At 40.7% G+C, this 21,811-nt stretch overlaps 1 pseudogene; it reads left to right on the top strand.

Annotated features, from left to right (window-relative positions):
* The window catches only part of LOC139584795 (mitochondrial inner membrane protease subunit 2-like), a 196,356-nt pseudogene that overhangs the window by 171,562 nt on the left and 2,983 nt on the right, over positions 1 to 21,811 (top strand).

Raw genomic sequence — 21,811 nt, 5'->3', positions numbered from 1 at the left:
TTGGCTACGCAGAAGCAGTTTGTTGCTTGGCAAAGGAGGTCATTGCAGTGTTGTTAATGGTCATAGAATTCATTAACTGAGCATTGCAGTATTTTGAATTATTATAGATGTCCTCCAGCGATTAAAAAATACACTTTTCCTATTGAAAAGTGATATTCTGAGTATAAATACAGTAAAGTACACACACTAAAGGGTAAAACAAACGTTGTTTTTTTTACACAACTGCAAACTTCAAGGAGTAGGACATTCAAGGAGTTGGTCTGATGGTGCCCTCTGATGTCATCGGCCTCCCCCTTGCTTGAGGAACAATAGAGGAGCTTGTGCTGTGTCATGAGGATACCTGGATCACCTATTGAGATGTTCAGGTGTTAAATGAGCTGAAGAGGAGACTGGAGTAGGACTTGAAGGGTTAATTAGAAACAAAGTGAACAATCTTTCTCTACCATGGGCTGTGGATGAGCATAGTGCTGCTACTGTTTGTTTGTGTTCCGCTGTGTTGTGAGGTTCACTTGCTGAGAGATGGAGAGGAAAGAGAGGGAAGACAGTGATATGAGTGAAGGAGTGAGATCCTGGTACCTGAACCCTACACAATGTTCACTGCAGTATAGTACGTTTCTGTCTACTGCTGGGGAGGTACACTGATTCTAGTTCCGTCTACTGTTGTGAATAGGGTCTTTTTTATGTTATTTTTATTGAAGAGTAGACTAGAGTAAATAGGGTCGCTTTACAGTACAGACGTAAAAGACATAAAACTTGTATTTATTTTTCTTCTCTGTGTATTTGGTGATCATGGTTTTATTTTTATTATAATCTCATAGCTGTATCTTTATCAAATATATTTATTGATATAATTTATTGTGTGTGTTCCAGGTATCTGTAATGGCTTTCGTCTGGTGAAGGAGAAGAGGACCTAGGTGCAGCGTGGTAAGTGTTCATTTTTATAAACAAAATAAACTGAACACTGAAATAACAAAAATAATAAAGAGCGAGAACGAAAGCGTAACAGTTCTGTAAGGAATACGCACAAAACAGAAAACAATCACCCACTACCAAAATGGGGAAAACAGGCTACCTAAGTATGATTCTCAATCAGACACAACGATCGACAGCTGCCTCTGATTGAGAACCATACCAGGCCAAACACAGAAATGGAAAACATAGAAAAACAACATAGAATGCCCACCCCAACTCACACCCTGACCAAACCAAAATAAAGACATAAAAAAGGAACTAAGGTCAGAACGTGACAGTATCCCAAGAACCCCCAGCAGAAGATCATCAAGAGGGTCATAGCCCGGGAGGGAGACTTCATTAACCTCTTGACGCTAGGGGTCAGATTTTTTTAAATTTTTAAATAACGTTCCCAAGGTAAACAGACTATTTCTCAGGTCCAGATCGTAGAATATGCATATAATTTACAGATTAGGATAGAAAACACTCCAAAGTTTCCAAAACTGTCAAAGTATTGTCTGTGAGTATAACAAAACTGATTCTGCAGGCGAAAACCTGAGAAAATCTAACCCAGAAGTGATTTTTTTTTTGTATCTGTGTTTCCTGGCCCGTCTTTCTTCCATTTAAAGGGGTATCAACCAGATTCCTTTTCCAATGGCTTCCTCAGGCTGTGACCAGGCTTTAGACATAGTTTCAGGCTTTTATTTTGAAGAATGAGCGAGATTTTTCAAAACTAGTCAGGTGTCCTCTCCATTTTCTTTTTCTCTCTTATTGAATAGGTTACGGTCCGGTTGAAATATTATTGATTATGTTTGTTAAAAACAACCTGAGGATTGATTATAAAAAACATTTGACATGTTTCTACGACCATTACGGATACTTTTTGGAATTTTCGTCGAACGGAACGAGGCTTTGGTTTTCTGAACATAACGCGTAACCCAAATGGCGTTTTTTTGTTATAAAAGTAATATTCATCGAACAAAAAGAACATTTGTTGTGAAACTGGGAGTCTCGTGAGTGCAAACATCCGAAGATTATCAAAGGTAAGCGATTAATTTTATTGCTTTTCTGACTTTCGTGACCAAGCTAACCAAGCTAATATAAGGCTAACTGTTCTAGCATTGATTGATACACTCACAAAAGCTTGGATTGCTTTCGCTGCAAAGCATATTTTCAAAATCTGACACGATAGGTGGATTGACAACAAGCTAAGCTGTGTTTTGGTATATTTCACTTGTGATTGCATGATTATAAATATTTTTAGTAATATTTTTGAATCTGATACGTTTGGGAATTTTCTACTGCCTTTCAGGACCGGAACGAGGCTGTAGTTTTCTGAACATAACACGCAACCCAAATGGCGTTTTTGGTTATAAAAGTAATATTTATCGAACAAAAATAACATTTATTGTGTAACTGGGAGTCTCGTGAGTGCAAACATCCGAAGATTATCAAAGGTAAGCGATTAATTGTATTGCTTTTCTGACTTTCGTGACCATGCTAATTTGGGGCTAGCTGTTCTAGCATTGATTGATACACTCACAAAAGCTTGGATTCCTTTCGCTGTAAAGCATATTTTCAAAATCTGACACGATAGGTGGATTAACAACAAGCTAAGCTGTGTTTTGGTATATTTCACTTGTGATTGCATGATTATAAATATTTTTTGTAATATTTTGCGCCCTGCAATTCAGCGGTTGTTTAGGAAAATGATCCCGTAAAAGAGATCCGTAGCGCAGAGAAGTTAACATTGAAAACAGGGTTTTTCATCTCAAAGTTTACAATGACATCTCTCCCCATAGGAATACATTTCCTGCTCCTCTAAATTCAACCTGAAGCCTATGTGGGTTATGAATGCCATATCAACTGTCTTCGATGACAATCCATCCGGTCACTATGAGGACTACCTGTGTTGATTCTAAGCTTCCTGGAGCAACCGGAAGTGGATAAAAACTTCTTATGGATCAAATCCCGGTAACGGGATCGATTTGACAACATCCAGGGAAATTGCAGAGCGACAAACTAAAAATACAACATCGTAACATTAAACATTCTTGAAAATACAAGTGTCTTACATCCTCCAAAAGATTGGAATCTTGGTAATCAAACTACGTTGTCCAATTTAAAATAGCTATTACAGAGAACAAATGCCATGCTTTTGTTTGAGGGGAGCGATCAACAACAACAATCTTTTTCCGCCATCACAAAATGGACATGATGAAATCAACACATCTAGCGATGGAAAGGAACCACTATCACTGCCCGGCCATCCCGAGTTCATCGGGCCAGTCAATTTCACATTTCTGCAGTATTTTGAGCATGTCAATTTCGTGATGGTAAATGCCCATTGAAACATATCGCAAATGGACAACCGTGCGCATGGTGATAATAACGGGTTACCAGGAACACATTTTTGACATGGTTTTGAATGCCTTTAGGAGGGTGCAAGGGGTCCACGGCTGGGTAGGGAGCACCCCCCACCTTTGCCCATCTAATAGGGGGCGCCCCTGGTCATTTTGGACGTTTATCAAAATATAGTTTTAAAATGACAGAGTCCCACTTTTTTCGCATGTCACCATCGAGCGATTTAGAGGAACCACTATCACTGCCCGGCCATCTCGAGTTCATCGGGCTAGTCATTTTCGCATTACTGCAGTATTTTTGAGCATGTAAATTTCGTGACGGTAAATGCCCAATGAAACATATTGCAAATGAACAGTACATTTGCAATAAGATTAAACATTGATAAACCATCACAAAATGGACATGATGAAATCAACACATCTAGCGATGGAAAGGAACCACTATCACTGCCCGGTCATCCCGAGTTCATCGAGCCAGTCAATTTCACATTTCTGCAGTATTTTTGAGCATGTCAAATTCGTGATGGTAAATGCCCATTGAATCATATCGCAAAGGGACAACCGTGCCCCTGGTGATAATAACGGGTTACCAGGAGCACATTTTTTACATTGTTTTGAATGCCTTTAGGAGGATGCAAGGGGTCCACGGCTGGGTAGGGAGCACCCACCCGAAATCAAAACAACGAGCGATGGAGAGGATCCACTATCACTGCCAGGCCATCTCGTGTTCATCGGGCCAGTCAATTTCGTATTTCTGCAGCATTTTTGAGCATGTCAAATTTGTGAGGGTAAATGCCCATTAAAACATATTGCAAATGGACAGCCGTGTTCCTGGTGATTGGAACAGATTACCAGGAGCACATTTTTGAAATGGTTTTGAATGCCTTTAGGAGGGTGCAAGGGGTCCACGGCTGGGTTGGGAGCACCCCCCACCCGTGCCCATCTAATAGGGGACGCCCCTGGTCATTTTGGATGTTTTTCCCCCCAGAAATAAAAACAACGACAGAGTTCCACTTCTTTCACATGTCACCATTGAGCGATTTAGAGGTACCACTATCACTGCCCGGCCATCCAGAGTTCATCGGGCCAGTCAATTTCACATTTCTGCAGTATTTTGAGCATGTCAAATTCGTGATGATAAATGCCCATTGAAACATTTCGCAAATGGACAACCGTGCGCCTGGTGATAATAACGGGTTACCAGGAGCACATTTTTTACATGGTTTTGAATGCCTTTAGGAGGGTGCAAGGGGTCCACGGCTGGGTAGGCAGCACCCCCCACCTGTGCCCATCTAATAGGGGGCGCCCCTGGTCATTTTGGACGTTTATCAAAAAATAGTTTAAAAATGACAGAGTCCCACTTCTCTCAACTACAACATTTCTGCAGTATTTTTGCGCATGTCAAATTCGTGATGGTAAATGCCCATTGAAACATATTGCAAATGGACATTACGTTTGCAATAAGATTAATCAGTGAAAAACCATCACCAAATGGACATGATGAAATCAACACGAGTGATGGAGAGGAACCACTATCACTGCCAGGCCATCCTGAGTTCATCGGACCAGTCAATTTCGCATTTCTGCAGTATTTTTGAGCATGTCAAATTCGTGATGGTAAATGCCCATTGAAACATATTGCAAATGAACAGAACATTTGCAATAAGATTAAACAGTGATAAACCATCACCAAATGGACATGAGGAAATCAACACAATGAGCGATGGAGAGGAACCACTATCACTGCCCGGCCATCCCAAGTTCATCGGGCCAGTCGATTTCGTATTTCAGCAGTATTTTTGAGCATGTCCATTTGAGCATGCCCATTGAAACATATCGCAAATGAACAGCCTTGCACCTGGTGATCGGAACGGGTTACCAGGAGCCCATTTTAAAAATGTTTTTTAATGCATTTAGGGGGGTGCAAGGGCTCCACAGCTGGGTAGGGAGCACCCCCGACCCGTGCCCATCCAATAAGGTCATTTTGGAAGTTTTTCAAAAAGTCAGAGTCCCACTTCTCTCTCATCATACATTACAAATAACTGTTCTAGGTTGATTCAGGGCTTAACATAGTGATATATATCATTTGTGCAGTATAAATGCCATTTGGACATGGTTCACTGACTTTTGGGTTCGGAACCCGACTTCCTATGATCATATATGGCAAATGGACTTAACATCCTGATTTGTCACCTTCAATACTTATATATTGCATTTGGACATTTCTTATTGCATTTGGCAATGGTTTGCTGACTTTTAACTTCGACTTTTGACTTCCTATGATAGCATATTGCAAATGGACAAAACATATGGCTTATGGACCACTCAATAAAATATGACAAAGGTATGTTCCTATACATGTTCTTATACATGTATAATTGACAAAAAATATCAAAAGAATTTCGAAAAACTGTCCAGAAAGCACTTTTTTAGATGGTGATACATTTTGGAAAGAAAATTCAAATTTTCAAGATATGACACTTGGGTCTTGACTTTATGTCTATATGAGTTGTGTCTCAGGACTGTTACATGTTGTCTAAGGTGGTAGTAGTGGCTAAATGAGTTGTAACTAAGGACAGGTTCATGTTGTCTTAGGTGAAAGTAGTGGCTATATGATTTGGGTCTCAGGACAATTCCATTTTGTCTAAGGTGGTAGTGGCTATATGAGTTGTGTCTCAGGACAGGTCCATGTTGTCTAAGGTGGTAGTAGTGGCTATATGAGTTGTGACTCGGGACAGGTCCATTTTGTCTAAGGTGGTAGTGGCTATATGAGTTGTGACTCAGGACAGGTCCATGTTGTCTAAGGTGGTAGTAGTGGCTATATGAGTTGTGACTCAGGACAGGTCCATGTTGTCTAAGGTGGTAGTGGCTATATGAGTTGTGACTCGGGACAGGTCCATTTTGTCTAAGGTGGTAGTGGCTATATGAGTTGTGACTCGGAACAGGTCCATGTTGTCGTAGGTGGTAGTAGTGGCTATATGAGTTGTGACTCGGGACAGGTTCATTTTGTCTAAGGTGGTAGTGGCTGCATGACTCGTTACATATAACAACTCCTCCCAGTGTTCTCCTTCAAGGTGACAGGGAAGTCACACTCAGTGATGGCCACACTGAAAAGGTACACACACACAAACACACAAACCCACACACACGCACGCACACACACAGACACACACACACAAAATGATTACCATTGCGACTGTTATGAGCAGCAGGGGGAATCGGCCACCAAGGACTATTACCTCTTTTGTTGATCAGAGGGTGGATTGTCTATATTCTGTCACAGCTGCTTTGCTAGGGTGAATTCAAATACAAGGCTCAGGCTTGGTTGTTACTAAGACGTCCTCCAAAGCTGGAAGAACTATGGAAATACGGACCTCCCGGTTTATGAAGAAATTTACCAGAGCCTTAGTTACAGTACAATGGAAATACAGTATGTGACCTAGTGAAGTTAATTTTGCAAAGTTGCAAAGACATTCATTACATTCATTCCCCTGAAACACTGAGTGTAGTCTAGCCAGGCTTTCTAATCTCGGCAGTAGCCAAAGCGAACGGTTGATAGTCAGTGGAGCTCTAATTGAAATGACATTGGGAGAATTAGACAGAGGCGGGTGCCACTACTCATAACACATTGTCGCCATGTAATTCACTCTGGCAACAATTTGTGATGGGCGCCGCTGAACAAATTACAGGTCACTTGTATTGCCTGGGAGGAGATAGTGGAATAATTAACATGGGGGTTTGATGGCTGACGGGGGGCGGTGGGATGGTCGCTGTGTGTGTGTGTGTTGCCTTTGGGGCCAGCCATGCTATAAATCACAGCTATGGTTTTAATCTCGCCATGCACAGAGAGACTGTCTTCTCTGCCTGACAGAGGATGAGGCCTCTCAGCCAATTACAGCCCTCAGTGTGTGTGTGTGTGTGTGTGTGTGTGTGTGTGTGTGTGTGTGTGTGTGTGTGTGTGTCCCTCTGAGCTTAGCTCCTCCTCAGAGATATATAGGGACATAAATCATGTGTTACAATCTAATCACGGCTTTAAATACCCCAGAAAGCCCAAGTGTTACGCCGCTATATTGTCAGGGAAATTGTTGCGAAGCTGTAAAGCTGATGACTGGGATATATACTGTACATTGAGAGGAAATGTATATTAATTTAAAGTGTATGAGGAATACAGATGTATAATCTTAATTTGAGTCACTTTGGTACAGCAGGAAAATAATTTTGTAGCAACAGGAAATTATGAAAATGTTTGTAGGCCTTGATACATTTTTCGTAAGGGAAAATCAAGTCAGAAATTTCAAAGAGGAAAATACAAATTTCAGCAGTTCTCCTGTAACAGGGTGTTCAAATTAAGATCCTCCATCTGTAGCTATCTGGAGGTAGATACTGGTGTTCAAAGAAGGAACAGAACAACTCAATCTGGGGTGCCAGGCAGGCTGTGAAACACATGGCTGGTGAACAAGACTATGGCTGTGTTCCCATGTCCATGCTAGCATACCACTTAGGATGCATGCCCAACACATTCTCATTGCTATTCCTTCTAGTGTGGATATTGGAACCAGGCCTAAGTTTGACTTAACCTGTCTAATTCACCTCAAGCTGTTACACATCGTCATCATCGCCATCATCATCATTGTCATCATTATCGTGTTTTATATGTCCATTATCATGTGTATCTGTGCCCTGTATGCCTACCCCATCCAACCGCCACTGTACCAGGCAGCTACTGTTTAAAGCCACAGCACTGATAGTAGAGTTAGGGAGCATAAATATTTAAGACAACTCAACGCTGAGACTGTCTGAAAATCTCCCCCAAACGCCTGAATCTCCCCAACCCTTTGTAACTGCTAGACACTGCCGGGAAGCGAGTTGCATGCTAATAGCATTAATACAGGAGTCTGTATATTCACTTTAAAATGAAATTGTGCTTGCGTCCCAAATGGCACCCTATTCCCTATTTAGTGCCCTACTTTTGACCAGGACCCATAGAGCTCTGGTCAGAAGTAGTGCACTATGTAGGGAATACGGTGCCATATGGGATGAATCCTGTTTTTGTCTTCCCACAAAACTGTTCTTTTTCCTGAACCTATCAGGGGTAGCTGAACACTTTATAGTAATGTTCATTAATAAACCATTTGATAAACTATTTATAAGTATGTAGTGTATGCCCCAATGAATATGAATTTATTAGGCTAATACATGTATATGAACACTGCTTATAAAGGAAGATGGTTTAATAAAGTGTAACTGCAGACTAGTCTACTGTCACGACTTCTACCGAAGTCGATGCCTCTCCTTGTTCGGGCGGTGTTTGGCGGTCGACGTCGACTGTCTTCTAGCCATCGCCGATACATTTTTTTTTTTTCATTTGTTTTGTCTCATTTTCCCACACACCTGCTTCTCATTTCCCTCATTATGTGTTGTGTATTTAACCCTCTGTTTCCCCCATGTCTTTGTGTGGTATTATTTATCTGTTTTCATGTATGCGCACGTTAGGCTGGTTGCGCTGGGTTATGTTCAACCCGTATTTGTATTTCGTGTTCGTTTGTGCCGTGTGCTTTTGATTCGCCAAATAAAAGGCTCCAGTTTGCTACCAAATATCTGCTCTCCTGCACCTGACTTCCTACAGCCCTTCACGCATACCCTGACACTACAGATAAGATTTGCCCTACTTTTAAAGTATTCTAAAGCATACAGTATGATCACTAGATTTTGAAGGAGCCAGTAGTATGTTCTTGTGTTGGTTGTGTTCAGATACTGTATGTAGACCTAACCCCTGACATTTAAATTCACTGAACCTCAGTTTGCTGAAGAACAGACATTAAGTTTAGTTTTCCCAGCAGCCAAATCAATATTTTTGTCCCAAGGTCTAAAGCAGTGGTGTCAAACATAATATAAATATATATAAAACAAACCAAAAATTTGGTATACATTTTTTATGTATTTGTATTTTGTTACATTTTTGGGGGGAGAGGCAAACTATACTTTCAAATGATTAAAACTAAATCGAAACTGTAGAAATTATAATGGACCTACATTCATACAGTTTCTTGACTGTGTCCAGCTCACTGATAATCACCAAAATGATAGCTAGACAGTCAGGGAGCATATGATTTGCAAAAATTGATAGAATATTGAGGAATATTTTGTGCAAATTTTGACTGCATGGAAATATAACCACTTTTCAGTTCAGTCCTCTGGACCTTGTTGTAGACTGAATGCGGCCACCAGGCCAAAATGAGTTTGACTTCCCAGGTCTAAAGAGTAGTCAGATAGGCTCCTGTAACATTGACCTAGAAAGGAATAGGAGAAGAATTGTCATTTAAAAAGTAATTTCTCCCATAATTTACAACGTTCCTGTGATGAACCATACACCAGTCACAGCAAAGTACCCAGGTGATTGATCGTGTGTACCAACCTGTCCTCACTCCTCACAAAGGCGATGAGAGGCAAAATAGTTGAAGCTTAACTAGTCTGTAGGGGAACTGATCAAACAGAGGTTATGTCCCAAATGGCACCCTATTCCCTTTAAAAAAGATACACTACCATTCAAAAGTTTGGGGTCACTAGAAATGTCCTTGTTTTTTAAAGAAAAGCAAATTTTTTGAGAGCAGCTTGACCGTATGGTATGTAAGAAGTGCCCATCAAGCCAATCCAACTTGTGGGAGGTGCTTCAGATTACCCCAACAAATTGACAACTAGAATGCCAACGGTCTGCAAGGCTGTAATTGCTGCAAATGGAGGATTCTTTGACGAAAGCAAAGTTTGAAGGACACAATTATTATTTCAGTTAAAAATCATTATTTATAACCTTGTCAACGTCTTGACTATATTTCCTATTCATTTTGCAACTCATTTCATGTATGTTTTCATGGAAAACAAGTGACCCCAAACTTTTGAACGGTAGTGTATATATCTAATATAGTGTTCTACTTTTGACCAGGGCCGATAGGCTCTATAGAGGGAGTAGTGTTCCATTTGGAGGAACAATCAGACACTAGACCTAAGGGAGTGAGCTATCCTGTCCATATCCTGTCCACTGGTTGAAGCTTATTCATAAAACCCTCTTAGGCCTCACTCCCCCCATCTGAGACGCCTACTGCAGCCCTCATCCTCCACATACAACACCCGTTCTGCCAGTCACATTCTGTTAAAGGTCCCAAAGCACACACATCCATGAGTCACTTGTCTTTTCAGTTCAGCTGCAAAAAACACTCAAACTGGATCGTTTTATCTCCATCTCTTCATTCAAAGACTCAATCATGGACACTCTTACTGACAGTTGTGGCTGTTTCGCGTGATGTATTGTTGTCTCTACTTTCTTGCCCTTTGTGCTGTTGTCTGTGCCCAATAATGTTTGTACCATGTTTTGTGCTGCTGGCATGTTGTGTCTTCATGTGTTGCTGCCATGCTGTTGTTGTCTTAGGTCTCTCTTTATGTAGTGTTGTGGTGTCTCTCTTGTCGTGATGTTTGTTTTGTCCTATATATATATATATACAGTGGGGAGAACAAGTATTTGATACACTGACAATTTTGCAGGTTTTCCTACTTACAAAGCATGTAGAGGTCTGTAATTTTTATCATAGGTACACTTCAACTGTGAGAGAAGGAATCTAAAACAAAAATCCAGAAAATCACATTGTATGATTTTTAATTAATTAATTTGCATTTTATTGCATGACATAAGTATTTGATACATCAGAAAAGCAGAACTGAATATTTGGTACAGAAACCTTAGTTTGCAATTACAGAGATCATACGTTTCCTGTAGTTCTTGACCAGGTTTGCACACACTGCAGCAGGGATTTTGGCCCACTCCTCCATACAGACCTTCTCCAGATCCTTCAGGTTTCGGGGCTGTCGCTGGGCAATACGGACTTTCGGCTCCCTCCAAAGATTTTCTATTGGGTTCAGGTCTGGAGACTGGCTAGGCCACTCCAGGACCTTGAGATGCTTCTTACGGAGCCACTCCTTAGTTGCCCTGGCTGTGTGTTTCGGGTCGTTGTCATGCTGGAAGACCCAGCCACGACCCATCTTCAATGCTCTTACTGAGGGAAGGAGGTTGTTGGTCAAGATCTCGCGATACATGGCCCCATCCATCCTCCCTTCAATACGGTGCAGTCGTCCTGTCCCCTTTGCAGAAAAGCATCCCCAAAGAATGATGTTTCCACCTCCATGCTTCACGGTTGGGATGGTGTTCTTGGGGTTGTACTCATCCTTCTATTCCTCCAAACACGGCGAGTGGAGTTTAGAGCAAAAAGCTCTATTTTTGTCTCATCAGACCACATGACCTTCTCCCATTCCTCCTCTGGATCATCCAGATGGTCATTGGCAAACTTCAGACGGGCCTGGACATGCGCTGGCTTGAGCAGGGGGACCTTGCGTGCGCTGCAGGATTTTAATCCATGACGGCGTAGTGTGTTACTAATGGTTTTCTTTGAGACTGTGGTCCCAGCTCTCTTCAGGTCATTGACCAGGTCCTGCCGTGTAGTTCTGGGCTGATCCCTCACATTCCTCATGATCATTGATGCCCCACGAGGTGAGATCTTGCATGGAGCCCCAGACCGAGGGTGATTGACCGTCATCTTGAACTTCTTCCATTTTCTAATAATTGTGCCAACAGTTGTTGCCTTCTCACCAAGCTGCTTGGCTATTGTCCTGTAGCCCATCCCAGCCTTGTACAGGTCTACAATTTATCCCTGATGTCCTTACACAGCTCTCTGGTCTTGGCCATTGTGGAGAGGTTGGAGTCTGTTTGATTGAGTGTGTGGACAGGTGTCTTTTATACAGGTAACGAGTTCAAACAGGTGCAGTTAATACAGGTAATGAGTGGAGAACAGGAGGGCTTCTTAAAGAAAAACTAACAGGTCTGTGAGAGCCGGAATTCTTACTGGTTGGTAGGTGATCAAATACTTATGTCATGCAATAAAATGCAAATGAATTACTTAAAAATCATACAATGTGATTTTCTGGATTTTTGTTTTAGATTCCGTCTCTCACAGTTGAAGTGTACCTATGATAAAAATGACAGACCTCTACATGCTTTGTAAGTAGGAAAACCTGCAAAATCGGCAGTGTATCAAATACTTGTTCTCCCCACTGTATATATATATATAGGCATTTTCCCTTCTGGTAGGCCGTCATTGTAAATAATAATTTGTTCTTAACTGACATGCCTAGTTAAATAAAGGTTAAATAAAAATAAACAAACAAAATCTCATTAGTCATTACACACAAGCATGTTTGTCTTCGTTCAGTTTGTCCTTGTCATCTGATTAGATTGTTACCTAAAGGGAGCATATGAGAGGACGACTGGCAGATGGATGATTTAGTAAAAAGGTGATGAACCATAATGAAACTAAATGACAATTTCCTAAATGCAGATGTACTGTATATAGACTAACTTTATTCTCGACTCTAAAATATTTGTCAAATTTTTATTGTGGTTTTCAATTGAGCCTGTAGCTCAATAAATGTTAATGACTGCCTTTCTTTTATAGCTAGGTTCTGAAGTAAATTTGGGTTGTATAACTGGCTAATGTGTTGATCCAAATGTGTTGATCCAAACCTCCGCCCTCCCTCTCCCTCCAGGACGCTTGGCTATAAAAACCTCTATCTGAGAGTCGCTGACGGCCACTTTTGGATCCAGGGGGACCATCAAGGCCACAGTCTGGACAGCAACAGCTTTGGACCGGTAAGCCACTTTTCTGCTTAAACTCCCTATTGTACACTGCTCTGCTCAAAGTTCTCCACTACACAATGGGAATGGCCCATGCCAAAGCCTTATATTAGAATATAAAGCCTTATATTGGAATATAAAAGCCATATATTAGAATAAAAAAGCCTTATATTAGAATAAAAAAGCCTTATATTAGAATAAAAAAGCCATAAATTAGAATATAAAAGCCTTATATTAGAATATAAAAGCCTTATATTAGAATAAAAAAGCCTTATATTAGAATATAAAAGCCTTATATTAGAATAAAAAAGCCATAAATTAGAATATAAAAGCCATATATTAGAATAAAAAAGCCTTATATTAGAATAAAAAAGCCTTATATTAGAATATAAAAGCCATAAATTAGAATATAAAAGCCTTATATTAGAATAAAAAAGCCTTATATTAGAATAAAAAAGCCTTATATTAGAATAAAAAAGCCTTATATTAGAATAAAAAAGCCTTATATTAGAATAAAAAAGCGATAAATTAGAATATAAAAGCCTTATATTAGAATAAAAAAGCCTTATATTAGAATATAAAAGCCTTATATTAGAATAAAAAAGCCATAAATTAGAATATAAAAGCCATATATTAGAATAAAAAAGCCTTATATTAGAATAAAAAAGCCTTATATTAGAATAAAAAAGCCATAAATTAGAATATAAAAGCCTTATATTAGAATATAAAAGCCTTATATTAGAATATAAAAGCCTTATATTAGAATAAAAAAGCCTTATATACACTGAGTGTACAAAACATTAAGAACACCTGCTCTTTCCATGACATAGACTGACCAGGTGAATCCAGGTGAAAATGATGATCCCTTATTGATGTCACTTGTCAATTCAATCAGTGTAGATGAAGGGAAGACAGGTTAAAAAAGGATTTCTAAGCCTTGAGACAAGTGAGACATGGATTGTGTATGTGTGCAATTCAGAGGGTGAATGGGCAAGACAAAACATGTATGTGCCTTTGAACGGGGTATGTTTTTCATGATCAACAGTTTCCCCTGTGTATCAAGAATGGTCCACCACCCAAAGGCCATCCAGTCAACTTGACACAACTATGAGAAAAATTGGAGTCAACATGGGCCAGCATCCATGTGGAACACTTTCGACACCTTGTAGAGTCCATTCCCTGACTTATTGAGGTACAACTCAATATTAGGAAGGCGCTCTTAATGTTTTGTAAACTCAGTGTTATATTTGGATATAAATATAAGGCTCTGGGCGATGACATTGAAAAGCTAAGCACAGCTTGTCTGAGTCGTGATGTGTGTTCAGCAGCTCCACATTGGAACTTCAACAATGGGCCTAAATAGCCCTTGGGAGTATTTAATGAGGAAAAGGAAAATAATTTAATAGCCATGCATTGGCGAACAAACCTGGGTTCCAAATGTGTAATTTGTGTTCTGCTCATTATGACAAGTTGTTCCTTCAGAGGGAAGACACTCAAACAGTTTCTCCACACAGTAGGCAGGCAGGTAGGTGGCACCAGTGGTGGAAAAAGTAACCAATTGTCATAATTGAGTAAAAGTATTTCAGGGAGCTGTCATTGGATGGAGGAAGGAAGCAGCATAGCAGAGCAGAGGCTAGGGAATGATCTATCTGTGGCGTTCCAATCCTTTAAAGCAGGGGTGTCAAAGTCAAATGGACGGAGGGCCAAATAAAAAATGTAGCTACAAGCCGAGGGCCGGACTGTTCGAATGTTCATTGAAAAAAATTTAAATGACGCATATAGTCTAGTGAACCTAATTGAACCTACTGAAAACCTAACAAATATATTCCAATATGATCAGATAAATAAAGCAATATTTTCTTATGGCTCTGTCAGTAATCTTTAATTTTCAACAGACACAAAAGACAAATTTCCTTTATATAAAAATCCCCATAACATGAACATTAAATGAAAGAAACCGGTATTCAAGGCACCATCAGTAGCCTATATTTTCTATTTTAGCAAAAGTGGGCTAAATTTACTTCAAAGAAAAAAACAATAATAGCAATTTTCTATCATCCACTCAACTGAAATATTTTTAAAATATAATTGGATTGAAATACAATAAAATAAAGTGCAAAAATCTATTAATCAAAAACAACACTTTGTTTAAGGAGAAGTAACATGCAGTGAAAACAAATATTAAACTTTAACTTTTAAACTTGAACTGAGTAAAAACTCTAAATATGTGATTGCACAGTAATGTTCACTTGTTTGAGGTTGAGGGTGATACTTGGTGGTGTCCCATCTTTTCCACAAGTTCATCAATGTTCGGGGTAAGGCTCTGAGCTGAGGAAATCCTCAGAATTGAGTGGAGGTGTTCAGCAGTAAGTCGACTTCTGTGTGATGTTTTGTTCAGGTTCATCAAAGAAAACAGTTGTTCACACAGGTATGTGCTGCCAAACATAGACAACGTTTGAGCAGCCTGGATGCGCAGCTGGGGCATTGTGTCGGGGAGGAAACGGGCGAACTCCGCAGCACCCACTGCCGCATATTTTGCCCTCAGTGCATCATTGCATTGGAGGTCAATCAACTCCATTTGGAGGTTTGGTGGTGAGCTTTCCACGTCAACAGCAAATGGGTTACCGAGCAGTTCCAACCTGCTTTTTTGTGCTTCAAAGTCAGCAAATCGGCGTCGAAAGTCAGCGGCAAGCATACCTATTTTATCAGCCAACTGTGCGCTCGGGAACGCACTGGTAGAGAGCTTCTCTTTCATGGTCTGGCAGCTGGGAAAGTGGCTCAAATTTTCTTTCCGCATCTGCGTCTCCCACAGAGTCAGTTTGGTTTTAAATGCCTTCACTGTACTGTACATATCAGAGATGACATGATCCCGACCCTGCAGCTGCAAGTTCATTGCATTCAGATGACTCGTAATGTCACACAGAAAAGCCATTTCACACAGAAACATTTCGTCTCGGAGTTGTGTTGTGTCTTTCCCTTTGCTGTCCAAGAACAGACAAATCTCCTCACGAAGCTCGAAACATCTTTGAAGCACCTTTCCCTGGCTTAGCCATCGCACCTCTGTGTGATAAGGCAAATCACCATGCTCCGTTTCTAACTCCGTCAGAAATGCCTTGAACTGGCGGTGATTCAAACCTTTGGCTCTGATAAAGTTAACTGTGCGCGTGATGATGCTCATTACATGCTCCATTTTCAAGGCTTTACCGCACAACGCTTCCTGGTGTATGATACAATGATAAGCTGTCAGCTCACCTGTCGCGTTTTCCTCTTGCATCTTTTCCCGTATCTTCGCCACCAGTCCGCTCCTGTGTCCACACATCGCAGGTGCTCCGTCGGTTGTCAAACCCACGAGTTTTTCCCAAGGCAGCTCCATCTCATTTACACATCTTGACACCTCTTCATACAAATCATGCCCCGTAGTTGTGCCATGCATAGGACGTAAAGCCAAAAACTCCTCTGTCACGCTTAGGCTGGAGTCCACTCCGCGGATGAAAATTGACAACTGGGCAATGTCAGAAATGTCGGTGCTCTCATCCACAGCCAAGGAATATGCAATGAAATCTTTTCCCTTTTTCACAAGCTGCTCTTTTAGATTGATGGACAACTGGTCTACTCTCTCGGCAATGGTGTTTCTGCTCAGACTCACATTTAAAAAGAGTTGCCTTTTTTCTGGGCAAACTTCGTCACAAACTTTAATCATGCAGTTTTTGATGAAATCCCCCTCCGTAAATGGCCGGGCTGATTTAGCGATCTCTTCTGCCAAAATAAAACTGGCCTTGACAGCAGCCTGGCCTTGTGATTTGGCTTTTTTGAACAGAGCCTGTCGAGATTTGAGGCCTCGTTTTAATTCCTCTGCCTTTTGTAGCCTTTGTTCCATGTCCATATTCTTGTTTTTGTCCGCGTGTTTCGTTTCATAATGTCGTCTCAGATTATACTCTTTCAGTACCGCCACACTTTCTCCACACAGAAGACACACAGGTTTTCCAGCTACCTCCGTGAACATATACTCCGACTCCCACCTTGTTTGAAACCCCCGGTTCTCAGTGTCCACCTTCCGTTTTGCCATTTTTGATGGGTATCTGAAAGTTAATTTTACTGTGATGCTGACGACTGCTGTGCCAATAAATATTGAAATGAAGCAGCCTACTGCTCGGTGCGTCACCGTTGCATTGTGGGAAATGTAGTATTGGTGCGTGTAAAAGATCTGCGGGCTGCCGGCTTGCTGCGGTCTGCGGGCCGGTTCTAATAATAAATCAAGATCATCCCAGGGGCCGTAAAAAACCTTCTCGCGGGCCGGATGTGGCCCGCGGGCCTTGACTCTGACATATGTGCTTTAAAGGAACTACTTTGTACTTGACATTTAACTGGGTCCATCAAACCCAGCTGCTGGTTTTTGGGGTATCACCAGGTGATTGAAGTTGGTTTTGGATGGTTCTATGTCAGTACTGTGTCTGTAGCTGGATCACAACTTTTAAGTATTTGGTTAGAGTGAAGTTTTGTGGAGGATTTTGTGGATTACCTTATTGTGACCAGTTTATTTACCGGCCTTGAACATAATATTAAAAGTGAAACTGTTTCCTTTACTCATTTTATCCTATAGTATATCTAAATGCAGTGACACATAGGCCTAACACTGGAAATACGTACCCTCTTGTGGTTTCTTATGTAGGCCTATACGGTGTAGTATGCATGCAAATATGAACAATATTTCTGCATGCGTATTAGGCCTACTTACGTTTCACCTCAATATAAAATGCATTGGTCTTCCTGACATTGTGTCGTTTCTTTGTATTGTTTTCCTGAACACAGTTGAGACCATCTCTCAGATATGCTGGTCACAACAGCTAAGAATTGAAATAGCTGCTGTCCTCATTTTGACTCATACTTAATCTCTCTTTGCACTATTCATGTTTTTCTAGCAGGACCGAGATATATACCATATTCAAGTACATGCTGTACTCCACATAATGCTATAGGATCTGTTCCTAAAATGTATTTCAAAGAAAAAAGCTTTGAGCTTCCTTGACCCGTGAATAGTAGAATGTATAACAATACATTTTTAGTGCTTGTCTGGATTTACATTTCACAAAAAGTGTATTCCACCAATGTGAAATGTTAATTGTTACTAAAATATCTGGATACTGGTTATATGAAAGTTAGTCCATTTTGCGGTAGAGGAACAACCAAAGACCAAGAAATGTTCCATTTTTCTATTGTGCTGACTTCATTTTAAATGGGTCTACTGGGCACGGAACCTTTTTGCTAGGAAGTGAATAAACACGCTTCTCAGTAAAGCACTTAACTGCCTGCTCCCTCTCTCTCTCTCTCTTGCTCTTTCTCTCGATCTCTCACTTTCTCTCTCTCTCTTTCTTCTCTCTCTCTTTCTCTTTTCTCTCTTCTCTCTTCTCTCACTCTTTTGTTACGCTCTCTCTCTCTTTTGTTATTTCTACTCGTCTATGACCCAATAGGCTCTCTGGGCTTCCTGGAGAGCCAGGTGCAGTATAAAGTGCCGTGTGACATGTAGTCACTGAGTGAGCTGTCAGGTCAGATAGACCTTAACAAATATCCCAGTAATACCTTTTGTCTAAATCAGATTATGTATTTATTGTAGCTTGAAATATGCTGAATGCCTGAAACTGCGTTCAACGGTTGCTTTGTCTACGGGTTTACGGAGGACAAATAACAAAAATACATGTTGCTTTATCGTATTGTGATGCTTCGATATCTTATTCTTTTTCAGGTCACTGAAAAATTGCCCATTTCTCAGCGGCATAGGGGTGTGTGGTAATTGAATGACGTTATGTTTGTTGATATTTATAAATTAAATCTAAATGGTAAACATATTTGTTGTCCAGATCAAGTCAATAAATGTCACAGTGACTATCACCCACCCAACTACAGCAATTAGCGAAGGAGTATTGTACCAAATCCATTCCTATGTGACAACCTTTAGTAGCTCGTTTTGCCACTCCCAGTCCCTACACTAAGACCTCTGAGGAAGAAGGGAGAGGTGTTGGTATTCTGGAGTCTTTTATCACAGGCCCCTGATGTCTACAAGGCCTTGGCACTCATTTCTCCTGTGTGAGGGAACAGTGGAACAGTTAGTTTAGCTTTCTAGGCCTCCTCACCTCACCTCCGCAGCCTTGAAATGTCATTTGAGAATTTTATTGTGTATTTATGAAAGTCTTGGCATCTGTCTCCAGTCTGTTGTGTGTGTTGAAACCTAAAAAATGCACAGTCTAAAACACATTGCTTTTGTCTTTCTTTATCATTATCCCGAAGTGGCTGATTAATCATTCATTCCGGATCATTCCTGATCCCTGCTATGTCAAACAGTATGTCCTAAAGGACCGTGCATCACAGGAAATGGACCTAAAACTACACCATGAGCACCTGCCACACCACAAACAAGATGACACCGACAGACACGGCAGCTCTGCTTCTAGCTCCAAAGCAACTTTGTAGTATTTAGTTTTTTTGTGTGAAATTTCTTACATTATTAGGCCAGAACGTTTTTTGTGTTATTACATACAGCAAGAAATAACTTTTGTATATAAGAGCGATGGTAACTCACCAGCATTACGACCAGGAATACGACTTGCCTTTGTTCGTATCCCTCCAGTTATAGTCACTGTCACGTTCGTCGTAGTGATGAGACCAAGGCGCAGCGTGATGATAATACATCTTCCTTTTAATAACAAAGAATACTGAACAAACTATACAAAATAACAAAAATGAATGTGAACGCTATAAGACACGAGTGCTGACATGCAACATCACATAGACAATAACCCACAAACCAAACTGGAAAATGGCAACCTAAATAGGATCCCCAATCAGAGACAACGATAAACAACTGCCTCTGATTGGGCACCAATTCAGGCCACCATAGACCTACATATGCCTAGATTACACACAGACACCTAGACATACAAAAACCCTAGACAATACAAAACAATCATACCCACCCTCGTCACACCCTGACCTGACCAAAATAATACAGAAAACATAGAATACTAAGGTCAGGGCGTGACAGTCACAGCCGTGTATATTCCCCCTCAAGCCGATAGCACGATGGCCCTCAAGGAACTACACTGGACTTTGTTCAAACTGGAAACCGCATATCCTGAGGCTGCATTTATTGTAGCTGGGGATTTTAACAAAGCAAATTTGAGGAAAATGCTACCGAAGTTCCAATCAACACATTGACTGTAGTACTCTCGCTGCTAAAACGCTCGACCACTGCTACTCCCGCTTCCGGGATGCCTACAAGGCCCTCCCCTGCCCTCCCTACAGCAAATCAGATCACAACTCCATTTTGCTCCTCCATTCCCATAGGCAAAAATTCAAACAGGAAGTACCCGTGCTAAGGTCTATTCAATGCTGGTCTGAACAATCGGAATCCATGCTACAAAAATGTTTTGATCACGCAGACTGGGATATGTTCCGGGTAGCCTCTGAGAATGACATTGACGTATACACGGACACGGTGACTGCGTTCATCTGGAAGTGTATAGGGGATTTGTTCCCACTGTGACTATTAACTTCTTACCGCACGGATCCCTTTAGCGGGATCATTTTCGTAAACAACCGCTGAATTGCAGAGTGCCAAATTCAAAAATAATACTAAAAATATTTATAATCATGAAATCACAAGTGAAATATACCAAAACACAGCTTAGCTTGTTGTTAATCCACCTATCGTGTCAGATTTTGAAAATATGCTTTACATCGAAAGCAATCCAAGCGTTTGTGAGTTTATCAATCGCTAGACAAAACAGTAAGAACAGCTAGCCCCAAATTAGCTTGGTAACGAAAGTCAGAAAAGCAATAAAATGAATTGCTTACCTTTGATAATCTTCGGATGTTTGCACTCACGAGACTCCCAGTTACACAATAAATGTTATTTTTGTTCGATAAAGATTCGTTTTATAACCAAAAACCGCCATTTGGTTTGCGCGTTATGTTCAGAAAACCACAAGCTCGTTCCGGTCCTGAAAGGCAGACGAAAATTCCAAAAAGTATCCGTAATGTTCGTAGAAACATGTCAAACGTTTTTTATAATCAATCCTCAGGTTGTTTTTAACACAGATAATTGATAATATTTCAACCGGGCGGTAACATATTCAATACTACAGAGAAAGAAAATGTCGAGCTTCATCTCTCGCGCGCAGGAACTAATCAAAGGACACCTGACGCGTTTAAAAAAATCTCGCTCATTTTTCAAAATAAAAGCTTGAAACTATGTCTAAAGCCTGGTCACAGCCTGAGGAAGCCATTGGAAAAGGAATCTGGTTGATACCCCTTTAAATGGAGGAGGGGCAGGCAACAGAACAGGGATTTTTCCAAATAAAAGGCACTTCCGGGTTGGATTTCCTCAGGTTTTCGCCTGCAAAATCAGTTCTGTTATATTCACAGACAATATTTTGACAGTTTTGGAAACGTTAGAGTGTTTTCTATCCGAATCTGTCAATTATATGCATATTCTACCATCTGGACCTGAGAAATAGTCCGTTTACCTTGGGAACGTTATTTTTCCATTATGGCCTCTCAGTTTGACCCAGTGGCCTGGACTAGCGTCATTCTGTACTGTATTGCTTAGGGGTCTTTCCTGGGATTTGGCTCCTTGTGTAATGATCTTCGTCTGGAGAAAGAGAGGAGGACCAAAGCGCAGCGTGGTAAGTGTTCATGATGAAACTTTAATAGAACAAACTGAACACTGAAATACAAAACAATAAATTGAACGAACGAAAACCGAAACAGTTCCGTGTGGAACACACAGACACGGAAGACAACCACCCACGAAACCCAGGCGAAAAAA

Source organism: Salvelinus alpinus, chromosome 9 (assembly GCF_045679555.1).
Source record: "Salvelinus alpinus chromosome 9, SLU_Salpinus.1, whole genome shotgun sequence".
Taxonomy (NCBI): Eukaryota; Metazoa; Chordata; class Actinopteri; order Salmoniformes; family Salmonidae; genus Salvelinus; species Salvelinus alpinus.
This window is presented reverse-complemented; position numbering and strand designations above follow the sequence as displayed.